This window comes from Amblyomma mixtum, chromosome 2, assembly GCF_055824585.1.
Source record: "Amblyomma mixtum isolate Tamu chromosome 2, ASM5582458v1, whole genome shotgun sequence".
Classification (NCBI taxonomy): Eukaryota; Metazoa; Arthropoda; class Arachnida; order Ixodida; family Ixodidae; genus Amblyomma; species Amblyomma mixtum.
Window position 1 is genome coordinate 86443564 of NC_143013.1, and position 19697 is coordinate 86463260.

The 19697-nt window shown below is 48.7% G+C and overlaps 1 protein-coding gene across 1 annotated transcript in view; it reads right to left on the bottom strand.

Moving 5' to 3' along the window:
- The window catches only part of LOC149360010 (rho GTPase-activating protein 18-like), a 235751-nt gene that overhangs the window by 155305 nt on the left and 60749 nt on the right, over positions 1-19697 (bottom strand). The gene's annotated exons all lie outside the window — the stretch shown is intronic.

A 19697-nucleotide genomic window follows, 5' to 3' on the forward strand; every position in this document is an offset into this window, starting at 1 on the left:
AAGAGCCAAGAACAGTCTGAAAGATACAAAGAGGACAAGCAGGGCCATTCAATTGGGGCCGCCTAAAGGGCTGCTGACTCGATCACTTGGCATTGCGTCCTTGATGGACTTCTGTGCTCAACTTAGCGAAGTCGCAGAGTGCATGAACCTTAGTACGCGAGGACTACGCAGTGATCGGCGCACAGCAAGTATTAATGAATGTTTACATGCGAAAGCCCCGAACAGTCATGGTCAAGTACGTGTGCTAGTCAAGCATCGAACATGCATGAATGCTTTCCGACGGTACGATTGGTAGATTTCTGCGTGTAAAGGACACACCCGGAGTGAGAGGTATACGCCGTAGGAGAAGGCTCTGGATTAATGTAGATCACCTGGATTCCTCCAACATGCTCTGCAATCTCAGTACACAGGAGTCTCTGCATTTCGCCTTCAACGAAATGAGGCAGCCGTGGCCTGTATTGGACCCGCCAGCATGTGTTCATCAACGGAAATGTATCGATCACCTTTGATACATTGGGTGCAGGGTTTCAATAAACCACGAGCCAGAGCAATCTGCAGGTAAAAATAACGCGAAATTATTTTCCTTCAGTACGAACACGACATAGGTTAGAATGTGAGCCTAATATATTAGGGAAAAACCACTAAGAGGGATAACGTTTCAATTAAGGGACAATTACTCATTAGAACGCACCCAAGCGAAGCAATACGATTATTAAGGAAAGCTACACAGCTTTCCTTCTTTCCCTTCTTTTCTTTTGTTTCAACTGCGAAGATTCTGAGGAAGCTGCATAGTTTTCCTTTGTAACCATATGGCTGCGCTAAGGTGCGTGCTAATGTTTAGTGGCGCATAAGCATCTAAGGCTATCATGCGCCAAGCTCAAGGAGTAGGAAGATTTATTTCTGCTAATGAGTAATTTCTCCCTTGACTAAAGCCATAATGTTCGTTACAAAAATTGTGAAACACATAATAAACCTCAGCTCCTACTCGAAAAGAAAGAACGTCGAAAACACTCTACTGCCACAAGATGGCAATATGGGACACAACAACTAACAGACGAAAGGGCACAACCAGATACACGTGCACACAGCAGGCCCTTTGAGTGAACGTCCTGTTTACATCAATAAAGTTTGCCAGGACCACCACCAACCACAACAGCTACTATCAACAGCTAGTCTTGACTGATACGAGGAGGTGGGGAATAACCCCTCCCCTCACCACAGGACAACTTGACAAACTGGCTATACGGGAGCATGCAACTAACCATGAGCCATTCTCCACTCGCCTGTGTCCACCATCACTTCCAAGCGGTTACAATACAAAAGCCAATTTCAGCCTCCCTTTTTTTGCCTTTCACGCCCCCTCTCCCTACAATAACTGCTGCCTGATGGGTTTAATAAATTATCTAAATAAAAAGTTAACCTGCATACTGAGGCTCTACAGATATAACCACTGGGCTGCCTGGTTTACGACTAAGAGAACCGCGAAGAGTAATCCACGAAAGGCTGAGGCACCAGCAGCAGAAGAAAACGTACTCCAAACCTGCACTTATCTACCACTTTCCTCGTTTTAATTTTTTTTTCGCATCAACAAATTAGGCAAGTTTTCCTCGGTTTCCTCGCGAGGTCGCCGCGTAAAGTGCGTCGCACAAAGAAAGTGCCCCTGCTTTAAAATCCTGACCACGTTCTTCGGGCCGGTATACATACACGCGCGAGCGCAAAGCCGCTCACCGCCGGCTCGGGCGATGCTTCGAGCCCTTGAAACGCCAGCGGCAGAGGCGTCGCCGCGAGAGAAGAGAAAAAAAAAGACTGCCTGAAATTCCGGCGAAAACAATGGAGCTCCCGCTGCCTGTGGAGAGCTCCATGGCGGAGAGGTGGCATGAGACACCAAGGACGCGGGTGAACGTCGACAGCAAGCAAGGCACGCGGCCTCGGCGAGATAGGCGGAGGCGTCAGCTCCACTAAACTAGAACGTGGAATAGGTTGCGGTATGTTTTACAGCAGGGCGGCACAGCGTGTTATGGAAAGGGAAATGATAGGGGAAACCTTTAGAGACCGATAGAGGGCGCAGTTGACTGGAAACCAAAGTGTGGTATCCTGGCTGGGGTCATGTGCCACCTCAGGTCATTTGCAACCAGAGCTCATGAGTCATCGGAGACCATGTGCCACCGATGTGCCACTTAAGGTCACGTGTCACCAAAGGTCGCGTGCCACGGAGGACATGTGCCACGGAGCTCATGTGCCACGGAGCTCATGTGTCACGGACGTCATGTGTCATGGACGCCATGTGTCCCGGAGGACATGCTCCACGGAGGTCATGCACCACGGAGGTCATGCACCACGGAGGACATGCCCCACGGAGGACATGTGCCACGGAGGACATGTGCCACGGAGGACATGCTCCACGGAGGTCATGTGCCACGGAGGTCATGTGCAGTCGACGTGTCACCTGAGATCAAATGCCTCCGCGATTTAAAGCTTCCTGTTTCCGCCACGTACAGTGAATACCGAACGGGCGGGTGGTACGAGTGCACGATCTCCGTTTAACACATCGCAAGGCATCTCAAATAACCGTACTGCCGGAGTTACTCAAGCTGTCTGACAAAGAGTTCAATGGTCACCCAGACTGCCTCTCTCCTTTCTCTGACCCATGTTCCCTTCCTCTCCCTGCCGTGCGGTCCAGATGCCTATCCCCAGTGCGAGACAATAACCGCGCTGTCCCACTCATCCCCAGCTACTCAATCCTAACTATTGCGTTATGCTAGGTGACCTATAGCGAGGCCGAACATTTAAGACTATACCCATCAATCACCCCACTTCGGAAACAGGATGGATTCTTCTTCAACAATGCGGCTGCCAGTCGGAAGCTGTATACGTGAACATCACGATCTAGGCCACGTTTCAACAGCGGCACCTTCGCGGTTAAAAGAAATACGAGGTCGACGATTTGATGACCAGTGCAGCGAGAACTTTCGCCCGAGTCGGTGGGACGCAAATCAGGCGGGCAGCCCAGAGGAGCCCGTGTTTTGAAAAACGAGTTTCGCAACTCAGAGGACGGGAAATGAATACGCGCAAGACAACACCTCGCGGAAAAAGAAACACGGTGAAAAGAGCCCGCACGTCAATCATACCCTCCCTGTGTTTCTTTCTCTCTCGCTCTCTTTAAATGTTCGACACAGATTTTCGTTTCCTGAGTCTCGCTTGGATCCCCGGGGCGAACTGCACAGGGCGTCATCAAAGGCACACTTGCACAACGTAATATGCGACGGCTGCGCGGAAAGGGAAGTATACGGCTGCACTTGCGCCATTAACGCATAATTTATTCACAAAAGAGTAAGCACTGAATTTACACATGCAGCATGTAAACGCGATGCAAACTGCAATGCGTACTGTCGGGACGCAGAAGTCGACGTCGCAGTAAGGGGACAAGCTCCAGACCTTTTTATTTTCCTTTCCTCCACATTTCACGTTTTCACGAATGAAAAATCATTAACGCATAAATTACGTTATAAGGATACACGCAGGTAAGTCGACCTGGCTTTCACTGAAACTCGCGTTCTCTGGGATGTCAACACCACTTTTGACCACTTTTTGTCAACACAGATGCCGCCACTGGTCACGTCCACAATAGGTGGCGGTACAGGTGGCGGTTAGAAAGGGTACAGAAACGCGCTGCAAGGTTTGTGACTGGAAATTTTAATTTTCATATAAAGAGCTCCGAACTTCGCGACAGTATTGGTTGGAAGACTTTAGCAACCCGAAGAAAAATCTTCAGGCTGAAGTTCTTGCACAGTATTTACAATGATTGTACCGGTATTAATAAAAACACTTATCTAAAACAGCCATATTACATTTCGGAGAGACTCGATAACACGAAAAAGATTAATAGTTATCAATGCCGCATTAATGTATTTAAGTATTCGTTTTTCCCTAACACAATCCTGGGCTGGAATAAGCTTCCGAATGACGTGGTTTGTGCACCTGATTTCGAAAGTGCTGTTGAAGCGATAGTCTGATTTTTTTTGTTTTTTTTTAGTTTTTTTCCAAGTCTCGTGTGTTTACCAGCACTGTGCCATCACTCATACTAGTTGTAAACTCATTTAGTCTTCTTTTAATACGTTGTGTTATCCTTGTTGACATGTTTTCCAATATCTTCTTTGCATTTGTTATTGTATATAGTAATAACCCCCCTACAATAATGCCTCATGGGCGCTGTAGGTACTTTGAATAAATAAATAGGTGTCGGCTCCTTGACCTCGTCGCCAGATAGGGCAAACTGTAAGCGACCACCGAAGCATTGGCGCTAAGAACTGTCAACATGACCCGCAGAAGGAACTCGCTTTCAAACCGCTTTTCAGCTCAACTTGCGAAATCCCCGCGCAAGCGAATCATGCGGCACTACCGGCACACCCTTCCTCGCTGGAAGCGCTGCAGGAGCCGCTCTGCCACCCACGGTGCGCCCGCGTAATTCCGTGCAGCGCTGCAGAATATGCGCAGTGCGTGGCGACGAATGGCCGGACAGACGGCAGGTTTTGAACATTGTATCACTCCGCCGCCACTTCCATCGACCTCCTTCCGAGCCGACCGCGTTTTTCTTTATCTTTCTGTCCTTAGGAGGCTTTGGGATGGTGCACTTCGGTTGCCCCATGCCACGAGCACCGGTGACACTAAAGAGGTGACGACAGCAACGCAGTCCACATCTGGGGCTACTTCATTACGCGTCGGAGACCGCGAACTCGTTTACCTATGTAGCGTTCACCTCGCTGCACTAAAGTAACCTGCGGAGGGTAGGGCACGGAGTCTCCTGTCGTCTAGTACGCGCCCTAGCGTGCGCGCGCGCGCATGAACGCGGTCTCTGCAGCACAGATCACACGAAAAAAAATAAAAGACGAAAGGAAGGAACGAAGAATAAAACAACTCGGACTCGCTCAAAAGCAGGGAAAAACGCTAAAAGCGCCCGCAGTCGTTGACTGCAGCTGGCTCAGCACGGAAGGATGAGCTTGTGGCTTGCGGGGCTATAGTATGCTCAGTGCTGGAGAGAGCAAAAACGTTGCGTCGACTTTCCTTTCGCGCGTATATACGCTCTTTATCGTTTCCTCTTTTCAGCGCTGCAGCCCGAAAATGGCCGCATCTCCCCCGCGGCCGCCGGGCTGTTCTGGCCGCTCTGATTGTTGTAGTACACCGTACCCCGTCGCGCTTCAAGGTCTCCCGCTTTGGCACGTCCGTATCTCCCGCTTGTTAAACAAAGCAGGTGCGTTCGCTCTCACCGTATACGGGACTTGCCAACGAGTAAAGAAGCGCCAGAAAAGCGTGTACAAATCCGTTTTACATCTTTCGAGCGTTGGACAGGCCGCCTTTTATTTTCATTTTTATGAGGTTCTTTTTTTCTTTCTCTCTTTCGTGCTTTCTCTCTTTATTTTTCTTGCTTTCTTTTTCTTCTTTCTTTCCCTTTGGCTTTCTTACTTTCCTTGACGGAACAAACAAGATTTTGGAATGGAAAACATTTATTCCGTCAAAAATGCAGATGCAGACAGTCCGCGCTAGATGGCCACCAAACAATGGCTGGCGGCGACCTGAGCAGCCCACTCGGTGGCCAAGGCTTGAATGCCCGGGTCCGAGCTGACCAGCGCGGCCTCCCATCGCTCAACAGAAGGAATTCGTACTAGATCCTCCGGTGGAGGTTCTTCTTTACATTGCCATAGTATGTGGTCATACGTGGCTGTTTTGCCACAGAACCTGCACTCGGGGATATAGTCATCCGGGTACATTTTTGATAATAGATAGGGGGTAAGAAAGGACCTCGTTTGGAGTCTCCTCCAGGTGGTCTCTTGTGCCTTATCCAACGTTTTTTGAGGTGGTGGAAATTTGTGTCTTTCCAATTTGTAATTAGTTGTAATATTATGAAAAGATGCCAGCGCCTCCTTGGAGTAATCCATGGATACGACGACCCACCGACTCGGTTGACGAAACGTCGAGCCATGTTGTGGGCCGCCTCGTTTGCCGGATTCCCCGAGTGAGCCGGCACCCATATCACCTCAATTTCTTTGTAAGGTTCCCTGGTCAGTTTAGTATTCGCTGTGCCGCATTCGAGATTCTGCCCCCCGCAAAACTACGGACGGCCAATTTGGAATCCGAGAAGATCGTTTCCGCGTCAGTGCTACCTATGGCTAGCGCCACAGCCGCCTCTTCCGCTGTTTCCGAAGATTTTGTAACTACCGACCCCGAGGCCCGCAGCCGCCCGCGCGCGTCCACCACCGCCAGTGCGAACGCTCAGTTTGATATGTATTGTGCCGCGTCTACGTAGACAGCTCCTGCGTCCGTTTCGTATTTTTTGTGCAGAGCGAGTGCCCTAGCTTTCCGCCTTCCTTCGTGGTGGGAAGGGTGCACATTCTTTGGTAGTGGTTTGATCCTCAGTCCCTTCCTAATGAGTTTGGGTATCTGTGTTTTCGCGTCCGCGGGTGGAGGTTCCACGCCTATGCCTAGGCGCTCTAGTATGAACAAACAAGAGGAACAAACAAGAGGACAAGATACTCGTCTATAGGGTTTAACGTCCCAAAGCGACACCGGCTGTGAGAGACACCGTAGTGCAAAGCTCCGCATAACTTCGACCACTGGGATTTTTTGTTTCTTTGACGTGCACAGTGTCTGGGAGAGGCCTTTGTCCTGCAGTTGGCGTAGTAAGTCTGATGATGATGATTGTGGTGGTGGTGATGATGTCATCGCACAGTACACACGAGCCACTCCGCCTCCATCAAAATGCGACCGCCATGGCCGGGATCGAACCCGCGTATTTCGGTTCAGCAGCCGAGCACCATAACCCCTGAGCCACCGCGGTGGCAAGAAGACAAGAGATGTATATATAGCGAGATGACGATAAGAGTGGGCGTGATCATCGCGAAATGACCTCATGCAGACTCTTTGCCTTTGAAGAACGCTGCCAAAGTAAAAAACTTGATTTGTTTCTTTTTTTTTTTTTTTTTGCTGCGCACGGTGTTGAAACACTGGCACCGCCCTAGGACGTCATTGCCACTTCTGTTCATCTCCCTTGACTATAGTGCTCACTACCAGGCTTCAGCTGCCATTTTTCACCGACTACTGGCGCTGTATCAATTAAAATTTTCTTGTGTTTCAAATTTATTTTCTTCTGCGTTAAAATAATAACAGCAAGAGAAAGAAGAGCGGAACTCCGCGGGCTCAGTGAATACCGCCACACTGTCACTTACACGCCCAACGCGCACTTCACGTCGCCTACATAATAATCTTAGCTTCCAGCGTCTATTTGGCCGAACACTCGCGTTGAATTCTTCTGCACTGCTACGCGCTATCAAGTGTAGGAATGGTCTTCCGGATTGCATTGCTACCATACGTGACCCATTAATGTTCAATAACAAATTGGCCAAATTTATGCTACCATTATATAGTACATAAATTGTGTTCGTAATGTGTAGTTGAATCCATGCTGCGCCGCTATTCGTTTACTGTTTTCTCTTCTGTGTCAATATAATAGGTTTTTCTTTCAAGTACGTTTTAATAATTGTTTGCAGTCCAATGTATTTAATATTGTTTACTTTTATGCTTTTCCACTTTGTACCATCTTTTGTCTGCAAAATATTGTAACCCCTCCCTTCACCAGATGTTCCAAGTGTGGAACCTGTGAGGTATTTGTATAAATAAATAAATAAACACTGACGCTGTCCAACGCCCTTCAATGTCGGCCACGTCAAGAAAGATGCGTATAGAGCCGTAATTCAACTTCCTAAGTACTTTGAGCTTGGCGCATGATAGCCTTAGCCGCTTATGCGCCATTAAACACAACACATAGTTTAGAAGAACGTCAATTTGGGCTAGATGGTGCATTATTTGAGACAGAAATGGTAATAGCGCTGCAATAAGACGTACACAAGAAAGACTGACATAGGACATGCGCTATTTAAGGTATTGATTTCCGAAGACGATGGGTGGTCACACACAAAAGGGCCCTGGGTTTTCGACAGATGGTTTAGAAGAACGTCAATCTGGGCTAGATGGTGCATTATTTGAGACAGAAATGGTAATAGCGCTGCAATAAGACGTACACAAGAAAGACTGACACAGGACAGCGCATGTCATGTGTCAGTCTTTCTTGTGTACGTCTTATTGCAGCGCTATTACCATTTCTGTCTCAAACACAACACAACACTCAACTTCCTAAGCTGCCGCCGCAATGTTGAACATGCGCCCCACTGTTAACTCGTGCCCTGATGCCCAAAATGATAAGTTGTACAAACGACGCGAAAAAATAAATGCCAAAGATTTCGACGGAGAAGTATCCGCTGCGGTAATGGAATTTCACGGCGATCAGCGCTCAACGCTCTCACTCAAAGCTAGCCAAAAGAGTACGTATAGATACATGCGAATCTTAACCGAATCCTATAGGGCGGCTCAACGCATGTCGAGTCGCGACAACCGCTCGCCATATCAAACCACTGTGTACGGAATGTGCAATGATCGCGGGCATGACGCGCACTGCATCTTTCCGACCCCCCCCCCCCTCCTCTCTCTCTCTCTCTCTCTTTCTCTCTCTGTCCACCCACCATGAACCCTCCCGGGATAGGAAATGAAGCACACTGTACCCAAAATGAAACAACCGACTGACTTCAACCACTCACAAACGACATTAAGCGCCCATAGAGGCTGGCTAAACATACATGTGGCCACAAAAGATTTTGCGGAACACTGAAATCCCCAAAAAACGTTAATTTCCTCGCTGACCGGAGTCGCATGACGGCACTGAGTAGTTCATTGTGCAGGTCGCGCAGGCTAGTCGAAAGCGCACCCTTCACAGTTTGTGGCTGCATGCTCAGTCTGCCCAGCAGTTAAGCTTTGTTGCAATTTTCATGCTACGAAAACTTCTGTCGACACCTGTAGACCTCAGGAAGAAAGCTTTCCATCACGACTAGCAAGCACGACCGCTGGACTCCCTGCAGCACCCATCGCAACTCTTCGGCACGATGACCGTAGGGGTACAACACTCATTCGCTGAGGTTATGCCTTCCTCATGACTTCCTGACTCCTCATCGGCGCTTAATTTTTTTTTCTCTTCTTTGGAACATTTAGTTATTTTTCATTTATTTTGAATTGGCGTTAAGCCTGGCAAAGCATTGCTGGTCCAGGCATCCTCTCTCTTTCTTTTATGTTTTTTTACCTCTTTTTTGAGAGGACCAATAAAAGGGTAAAAGGGTCAAAAGTACGCTCCCATTATTCCACTGTAAGCATGCCCGTCCAGGAAAAACAAGGAAGCATAAATTGTCCCTGCAACTTGCATTCATTGCCTTTGTTCACGGGTTATTATTAAACTATTACAGAACTATAATAATAGCTACCTCCGCTTGTTCTCCAGGCGCTAACTATCGATGCAGCAGTGGCGTCATTTCCGGTTCACGACACCATTCGGCATGCTTCTTCCGGCAGAACTGCGCAGGCGCAGGACTGGTGCATCTGCATCGATTCCGCGCGCCTTGGCAAGAGCCGCCCAGGAATTGAGCAAGCGACGTGCAGACGAAAGCGAAAGCACGCACACGCGCGCATACGGCTTGCTTAGAAAAACATGCGCGCGCCACTTCGATGGCCACAAGAGAGAGATAGGGAGAAAAAAAAAAGAAAGGAAGAAATAAAGTCTCGAATCAAACCTGTGCGACGCGAGCGTACACCCTAAACCCGAAATAGCAACGCCGCTGCCAGGCGAAGCGTGCTGGAACGCGCTTACCAGCGCGACGCACTGCGGCAGAACGTTCAGCGCCAGACTCGCCCGGCCAGAGAGGCCGGGCTGGCCCGCGCACCCCACACTCTTGTGGCGGAACTCACAAAACACAACACAACAGGTTTCGTCACCCCGTTACGTGATGGCAATGATTTGGTTTAATGGCACAAAGGCAGCTTTGGCCACAGAGATCGATGGCGCAAGGTACTGTACGTTGGCCTATTCAAGGTTGGGTGAGAGATCCATTTTCCAAGCATTTCACCCCAGACAAGCCGAGCATCAGACCAAGGGAAAGCCTGCATGCATTGTATCGCCGGTGTGTACCCGGCAGCGCTGGGGATCGAACCTCACCCCTCCCGCAAACGAGGCGGATGCCCGAACGACTACAGACGGGTGTCCAGTGTCCACCGAGACGTGAGACCATTACTGCGCCAATTCCTTTCTTCAAAAAAAATCAGTTTTTCCACTTCTGCGATCATACATATTACGTGAATGTTCACTTGTACCGGAATATGTATGATCGCAGAAGTTCACTTGTACCGGGAGGTGATTCACTTGAGTATCTGTCCTCGCTTCGGCGAGCGCGGCTTCGGCCGCTTATCTGATTTTTTCAGCAGCGTCCGCTCCGGCGGACGCAGTTGTTGCTGCGACGCGCGTCTTTTCTTGCCTTTTTTTTCTTTCCTCTGATCTCTTACCTCTCCTCTATCTGCACGTGGCAGCGGTGGTGGCTTGTCTAGAGCCAGTAGCAGGCCCGTGCAATTTCCTTTTCATCCTTCTCTCAGTCACAACAACAAACAACAACAACTTGTACCGGGGCTATCTCGTTCACGTATACTAAGGTCATGTGAGGAACCAACCGTCTCCACATTATCAATTGTTTACGAGGAAAGGAAAGGCGCAGTGACTCTCACACAGGATAGACACCCGTACCGGGCTGTGAGGAAAATGATGAGGGAGGGAGTGAAAGCAGGCAGCTGGAGGGAAAGGCTCCGTGGCGGAATAATTCGGATTAATTTCGACCACCCGAAGCCTTTTAAAGGGACATTGAGGACACCGCCACCTAATTATTGTTCTCGGTAAAACCATTCTGTGGCTGATTCTGGCTTCGTTAATGTTTCTCTGGCAGCGAAAGACGCTTTTATAGGCGAGTAAATTAGATTTAAGAAACTTACCGTCAGTCGATTCAAACTCGTGACGTCCTTACCGAAAAGGACGGGTTGCCATCGCTTTTGAGGTTAATGGCGGTTAATGCCTCTGGGATCCGAGTCTGAAGCCGGCGTCGACGAACGCATTTAGCTTGCGAAATCGGCCGCTGATGGCGCCACCTGTACTTCGTTTTTAAGCCTTTTCTAGCTATAAAAGCTACGTTTTCCCTGACAGTGGTCTCTTAGTGATTAGATCGCGGTATCCATATCGATAGAGGCCCACATCCAATTGTTATCAGTGTCTACTTAATGCGCACTGGCATCGCACAGCGCAGGGGGCGTGTTTTGCAAAAATTTAGCCTCCTCCAAAATGCCGCCGCCGCCATAGCGGCACTGTCGCTGCTCCGCGCTTTTTTTTACACGCGTAGCGACGTTCAAACAACGCTGGATGCCACACTTCTGTGCGCGATCGACTGACCAACTGCTCGCGCCGGATAGCGAGCAGTTCTCTTTGGAGGGAGCTGAGGAATCACACGTCGACTACACTGGCCCTTTTTTAATAGGGTTGTACAGTCGCGGCGCGACTGCGAAGATTACGACAGTATACGCAAAGAACTATGCGCGACCGGAGCACCCGTAATGGGGACGATGAGCCGATAGTCAGATGGGGCACACAGAACACATTAGCAAATCCGCCGGGACTCTATAGGGGCACTCCTTCAGAGGAGTGGCTCGCTCATTGACAGACTGATACACGCATTAAGGACGTGCTAATGAACGATCACTCGCTCGCGTCGCTGTGACGCAATATGGCGGCGGCATTCAGTTCGAGAAATCAAGGCCGCGGGTTGGGCTCTATGCTAAGGCCGCTTGGGTCGCATATCGATCGGCGCGATTTCAAACACGCCCGTGCACGAAGACCGGGGAGCGCGTTGGTTAAGCACTTTCATACAGGCGCGGGCAGCATAAAAGGGAACACTTGAATCAGACCCAAGGACAATTTTTATTTTGATTCGTGCACCAAACTTGAAATGACATTGTAAGTAAACCACGCGTGTAAAACCTTTTGAAAAGTTATACGCCTAATTCGCGCTGCGCCTGGATTACGCCACTGCATTTCCATCAACATTTCTTACCGGAGCAAGTGCGTACTTGTTGGGCTATCTGGCTTGCAGATGCATAAGTGACGCCGGCCACAACAAACTGTGCTGTGCACAAACTGAACTGATTGCAGTATAGTGAAAGAATGATGTGGATGCGACTATTACGGTGCCGCCACACACGAAGGTACAAACACGCCAGCACAGGCAGTCCCACGAATACGAGCCATTATTCACACGGCCCCACGCGATCACACCGCCCATCGAGCTCTGATAAACCAGACACCGGCCGTTCATATCAAGCTCTGTCGAGCTGGAGAGATAAATCATAGCTTCGCCTTCACACCACGGTTGCGACAGCTTTCACCTATCAGATAAACACAAGCCCTTACCTGGCTTCTTGGAAATCATTGCCCTCTTTCGATTCAGCTAAACTACTGTCGCCCTCTGCTCTGCCAGTTCTTTAACGTCCTTTTACCGCATTTACTCGAATAACAAACACACACGCGTAATAAACGCATCCACTAAATTAATTCCTGAAATTCATCCCAAGTGAAGCGAGGTTGGAGGACCTATTGCCTTGCCATACAGTAAAAAGCGCCATACCGCGTGGTATAAGGACCGGCATTAGGTGTCGAGAGAGGGAGACAGAGAAAGAGGCAGCGACACAAATGCGGCGATTACCGGCCCACCCCGACGTGCAGGGTCGAAGACGGGAGTGCCGACAAGGTCTGCCCCGATCTTCCCACGAAGCCCACTCAATTTCCGTGCCACTCCGGAGACAGGGCGCCGCACGCAATCTCCGATCGCTCGCACGCACGGGAATCTACATTCTCACCCTGTGAGCAAACCGCACCTCTCGACCACACTCCTTGCGCCTATCGACGCGTCGCCTTTGCCACGACTTTCCCGCAGTCTGTGTGGAGGATCGCAGGGTGTCAGTAAATGACGTCCCACGGTTGCAGGGCACGGGCCGGCCAAACTAAATCACCAATCATTAAGGAGTTTTTATTTGCAGCAGGAACCGGGGAAATGGAGGAGGCTGTCGGAAAAAAGAAAATTGCGAGGACACTTTGGCAGCTAAAGTGTTGACAGGCGAAAGCCGCGGACACTATGCCGTGACGACTTCCGGTGGATGTGACGTCACACCGTTCCCGCGGCTATATCGATACCCAAATTGTACATCTTTCGGGGATCTTAACGTTTAAGCGTTAATTACGCTTAGTTACACATTTTCTCATCTAATTTGACACAAATCCAACGTTTTTCCGATCATTCTATGACAATTTTCACTATGCCGTGACGACTTCCGGTAGATGTGACGTCACACCGTTCTCGTGGCTATATCGACGTCCGCTCTATTTCGACGCAATTTCGACATTTTTGCCTATAATTAATTAACTAATTGATCTACAGTCATCAAACTTGGCTTCTAGATTCATTTTTTCCCCCTCTATCTTAAGCCACTATTGGTTTTCTTCTACCTTTATTAGTTCTCGCGTTACACGCGTGTGACACGCTTTGTTAACGGACGACAGTATGAGCCATTAAAGGCTTTCGCTTTAATACGCAGGAAAGCTTGGCGACGGCTCCGGCCACCCAACCAGCCAAAGGGTTGCATTGCTGCGACGTGTATTCCTCTACACATGTCAGAAATAAATTAGAAAGGAAGTAATTAACTGTGACCTGAAATAAGTAATGCACCGCCCAACGAACCCACCGCGGTGGCTCAGTGGCTTTGGAGTTCGGATGCCAAGCCCAAGGTAGAGGGATCGAATCCTCTATTTCGTTTTCGAGTCCTTGTCTAGCTTATAAATGTTCCGTTTTCGGTGACAGTTGTATTTTTGTTATTAGGACGCGGCACCCATCGACACAGGACCATTTCAATTTTTCCTCATGGTCCTTTTAACAACGAAGGCCAGCGTTTCGTGATTACAATCGTTTTTCTTGCATAAAGCGAGAAAGAAAACGGAAGATAATGCTGCGGAGAATAACGCAGGGAGTTCGAATTTGGCGCCATTGGCATTTCGGCATGTCCCCGCGGACACTGCAGGGGCGCGATTACGAGTTGCTCAAAATCGTCTCAATCGGAAAGTGTCTCAAAAAGTGTCTCATTTGCCCCGTTCCTATTGGTCGGTCGTGACCAGCGGCCATATTGGTTTTTTGCGTCACCGGCCGACGTCAGAAGTGCGCCAGAAGTGGTGACGTTGCTTGCCTAATTATGCGAGCCGATTGAGACGATTTTTTGAGACTGGAACGAGTGGTCTCAAACCGCTCGAGACAGAAAATGGCGGTTGTTTACATGGCCGGTGGCCGCGCGAGCAGCGGTGTAAGAGGGTGCATGAAGACGGTTTTGACGTGCCGGACGAGTTGTTTCGACGTTTTGACATAGGCTGTGCGACGAACTCGGCGTTGAACTTGGAGGTGTGCGGGTGAGTGCGCGGTCAGTGGAGCGGCAAGTGCCTGTGCGCGCCTTCGCCGCCGGTGGGTTTCAAGACACCGTAGGAAATGAAGTAAACGTCGGCGTAGCCCAACCGACTGTGCAAGTGTTTGCGGTGAGTTGCGGAGACCACTGTCAAAGTTAAGTCGCAGAAGGTGCGCGCTTTCCGGCGAGACCCCTCAAGACAAGGCGGCGGCGAAGGTGGACTTCCTTCGCATAAACTTTCGCCACCGCAGTATCCCCGGCGGCGTCATCCGAGCATCATCCGAACGGAACGGCGCCACCAACACGAATATCGAGTGCTTAACCCGAAGCGGGCGGCATGAGTTGGTTACGAGGCGGAAGAGTGATTGTTGCCGCAGTGACCGGGCGTGCCGGCTCTTAATTCCCGCAGTGAGATTGCAAGCTCCCATCAGCTGCACCGGTCTGCTTCCGTATGTCGGCAGTTGCTGCAGTGTGATTATTCATGGTCGCCGGGTATTTTCTGAACAAAAATAAATGTAATCACGCATCGCCCTTGGAGCACATTTGCCATCGATAGCAGCAAGGTGAGTTCACACTGGCGAGTCGCGGAGGTCGCGCGACAGGCTTAAATCGATTTATTACGCTCCCTCCCCGCTTTACATGTGCTTCGCAAACCGTAACTAATTGACCGAAATCGGTCGCCTAGAATACTAGCGCGACGATTGCAACTCGCCAGTGTGAACTTGCCTTAAAGCTGCCTTCGCCGGTTTTCGAGCCAAGCGCTCCTTCCGAATTGTTCTCGGCAGACTCGTAGCAATCACTGCCTTTAAACAGATTTTTCCGCGCACTTAAGACGTCTGCGCAGTACTTTGATTCTGCGTAATGTGTAAAAAAAGAGGGCAGCCGTCGAATCAGCTGATTTTTTTTCTGGCTGCCATGTTTACGATGGCTGAATATGTGCGTGGAGGGATAAGGCTGAATCGGTTGAATCAGGCGGCAGCTCACGCCGCCTAGCCGCCGCTACCGACGCTTTTCCAGCGTCAGCGCACCCTCGCGGCAGCAAAAGTGACTGAAGAGCAAACTTAATTGCAAAATTGAGGACGCTTCTTCTTTTGCTTCATGTCGTTGAGTTTGAAACATAGTTTGTTAGCGAAATAAAACATTCTTCAAATTATTAACGGCGTGTTTACAGCAAAACTTTAGTATACGGTCCCTTATTGCGCAACTAAATGCTTCCTGGGTGGAACCCTACTATTAGACACCACAACCTCGCTGCTAATTGGTTGATTCCGCGGTCAACAACTCGCGGTGTCGTCATTTTGACGTCAGAGTCTCAAAATTGAGACGAAAACTCGTAATCGCGCCCCAGTTGCACCCAACTTCTATAAGCCTCATGAGCTGTTTCGGTTTTGTGCTGGGGGAAAAAAAAAAAAACAGCGGATTTCGTTGTTGTTGTTGTTGTTGCTTCTGAAGGAATTGCCCATAGTGTACGGCAAGGATTTGGAGAACTACGTTTTCTTTGTTTCAAAATCTGATATGGCATCGCCTTGTTCGTGGCTACGAACTCACCGTTGGCACTAAGCACCGGACCACGCTAATTACAAATGCAGGCGACAAAATTTAATGAACTATTTATATTCATATTCAGCATTGTCTTTAAAATTACTGGCGTCCGCCGGGGCTGATTTTGCTCCTGAGAAGAATTTATTTCTATTAAAAAAAACCTAGATTTTTTTACTTTTTTGTTAATTGCTCCGTGAAACACCCGATTAAGCCACGAGCAGCCACGGAACACGACGTGCAGCACATAAAACAGAGCACAATGTAGGCGAAAAAGAATTCAGGGTGCACTTTGATTCTGTAAAGTGCTGCAAGGCGAAAGCGTTTCCTGGCGCACTCCTTTTTTTCATTTAATTTTTTATTGTTCATAGTTTGTTTTTTTGCTCCTTTTCTTAGGTTTATTGTGTGTGTTTTTGTTTTTATTTTATTGATTTTTATTTATATCTTGTTTTATTTTGTTTTCATTTTTATTTTTCTTATTCTTATTTTTTATTTTTTTCCTTGACTTTATTCCTTTTATTTTATTTATGAAGCCCATGCATTCACTAGATGCGCCTTTATTCATGCTCGAACCTTGAGTCTTCGTGGCGGAGTGGTACCGTCTCCGCTTCAAATGCCAAAGGCCCGGGTTCGATACTCAGCCTCGGCGGAGTTTCTTTTTAAGCAGTGACGCCGAAAGGCGGACAAATCTGCCGACAAGGCTGCCGACGCGTCTGCTAAGGACAGTATGAGACATTAAAGGCTTTCGCCTTAAAAACAATAGAAACAGTTGTTTTTCCTACTACATATGAATCAGATTAGCTGAACAGACATCGGAACAGTTCAAAGAGAATTCCATTCGTGGAACTATACGCCAACGCTAGCGTCCTAGGCTGCTCTCTGCACTTCGTGCGAGCCTCTCGCGTTCCTTTCACATGCACTCCAGAAAAGCTGCACTCGGAAGCTATACATAACTCTGCTCCCACATACACGCAAACCGCAGCCGAAGGTCTCCCTTGTAGTCAGGCGCGGTCCAGCAGAACGGCGGCGGTCCGCTCGGAAGTTACGCAAGCGCGCCAAACGGAAGCAGGAATGGACTACAGGAAAGGCGCGAGTGCTTCCCCAACGGTGCTTCGCCATGCAGAGCGGGTTATCGGCTGCGGCTAGCCGCTTCCTCGGACGACCCCCCCTTTAACAGCGAACAGATTTGGCACCGCACAACGCTGCCTGGACGCCTGTGTTTACACGCGGTAAACACAAATGGGCTGAGGGCCGAGTCAGCGGCGTAAACATGCCAGAGAGGCTTTACGCTATATATACACCGCTGCTACGGTCACGTCCTCGTCCCGACGCTTAGCTGCTACGGCAGAGATCTCACCCACTCTCTTAACCCTGTTATGCCGAGGCCATGAAAACGTCGGATAAAAGTTACGTTCAAGTTAAGTTCCAGGATTTTGCCGCTACTGGTTCTACATTACAGGAATGTAAAAAAAAAAAAGTGGCAGGTAGATGTACCGAGAAAATAAAATTCTCACCTAATTAAAATGAGCGAATTATGATAGTTTCTAACCGTCTAACAGACAACACTGGACACGCGTGCTCAGATGCACACATTAAACAAAACGCAAAAAAAAAAATAATAATTCCACTACCTGCTAATGCAGCAGTACGCTACTTGGAATTTTAAGTTAACTGGCTTTCAGTTAGGGTTAGCGATGTAATGAGTAATATTTTGTAAAGAGTAATCTTCCAGCTTATCTCCCGCATTTATGTCAGCTGACGCTACTCTGATAAATATGCATGGAAAGGGAGTTTGTGAAAAATAATAAGTCACTGCAATCATTCGGCGAACGCAAACAAAAATTATTCACATTTTTATAGCCTCCATCATACGTGTTATGCCGAGAATTATTACGTAAACTGGGTCTCCATGTGAGCATCAGCTTCACTGCACGCCCCACTAGCGACATCTTGAGAGCTCCACTAGCTGCCCTAACTGTTCTATATGAAAATTACGGTGGTTTTGAACTTACTATGGTACAATAATTTAATTAGGTAAGGTAACGGTACGGTGCCATAATTTTGCTATAAATACAATCGAAATTCGTTATAACGAAACTGTTTATACCAAACTAATGGATATAACGAAGAAATGGCGATTAACCTTGGAAGCTCGGTCAGCACGGGCAATAACGAAGCAATCGCCGGGCCCCACTAACTTCGTTATAACGAGGTTCAACTGTATAAGAATTTTTAAATTATATGACGAAATACTAATTTTGAGACTATGCATATGATAATAATCGAAGGATTCTTATGAACCAAAGTCAAGGAAACGGCTATAAAGCAATGCCGTAGTCGAATTAAATTTCTATACCAAGACGTGCTTTAACGTGCGCGAAAACCTCAGTAAAAGAGCGAGTTTGCATTCCGTAAGGTCGCAGTTCAGGGCGGGATCGAACCCTCAACCTTGTGTTCGGTATAACTAAACGCCTAAGCAAATGAGCCACTGCTGGCAGAGTGCATCCGTTATACATCCGAACTAAACTGAAAATGTATGGCTCTGAGGCCGGTAGCCGCGTGGAAATAAATATGCGCAGAAGTGAGGGAATATGTTTGGGACGGAATCGAGGCGAACTAAAGCACAAGTGGTCTGCACCCGTTCGACTAGCGTTCCACCTACAGAGGAGCTGCTTTAGCACCCGCCAATCTCACTGGACTCTTTATTTCACAGGGCTACAGTATTGTTTGCGAACATATAGGGTTACATTTGTAGGAAAGACGGCGTCTTGCCGTTCTCTACTTCAGTTCGCGCGCCACCTGGCCACAATCTCCATATACAACAACTAGGTTTTGTCAAAGCGAAATACATTTGTATCGCCACGTGGGATAACTGCCTTTCTACAATTAAAAAATGTTCCTTCTGTGCGTATAATCGTTCGTTCTAAACGGCTTCCTTTATCCTGCGGCTTGTGTCCAAGCAAAGGGCGACGCAGCCGGTTGAACCAACAACTGCTCCGATAAGTGAAACACGCGCCAATTCAAGATGTTGCTCCTGTCCAGTGAAATGCGTATCGAGCAAAATCGCTGGATTTGCGAGGTCACCCATTCTTCGCGGCCGTCTCGCGGTCGTTATCTGATATGGCGCCACAGATACACGCATGGGAGGAAGCCACGAACGAGAAACTGAGCCAGCCAACTCGACGCCGTCATTCACGATAAGGCTCGAGCTTATCTCTCTCTTTCTCCGCAGCCTTTTTGGTCACGGTTGCTGAAGTGCACGGATGAAGGATACGGACAAATGGACGCGAAAGCAGCACCGGCTTAGGACTCGTCCTCGCGAGTCGGCGAGCATGCGCACGTATTGCATGAACGAATTTCAACGCTGCACTTCTCTGCACGACGTTGCCAGCGAGTAGAGAAAAGTTGGTTTATGGGGTTTAACGTCGTAAAGCGACTCAGGCTATGAGGGACGCCGTAGTGGAGGGCTCCGGAAATTTCGACCACCCGGGGTTCTTTAACGTGCACTGGCATCGTACAGCACACAGGCCTCTAGAATTTCGCCTTCATCGAAATTCAGCCGCCGCGGCCGGGATCGAACCCGCGTCTTTCGGGTCAGCAGCCGAGCGCTGTAACCACTGAGCCACAGCGGCGGGGTCCTAAGGTTCTTTGCTCGCCAATGTAGAATGCGTTGAGTATATATAGAAGCTCCGGACTTCGAAGGCAGGCAATGTCAAATACACTGTGCAAAAATTAGACGCAGGTGAGGGTAG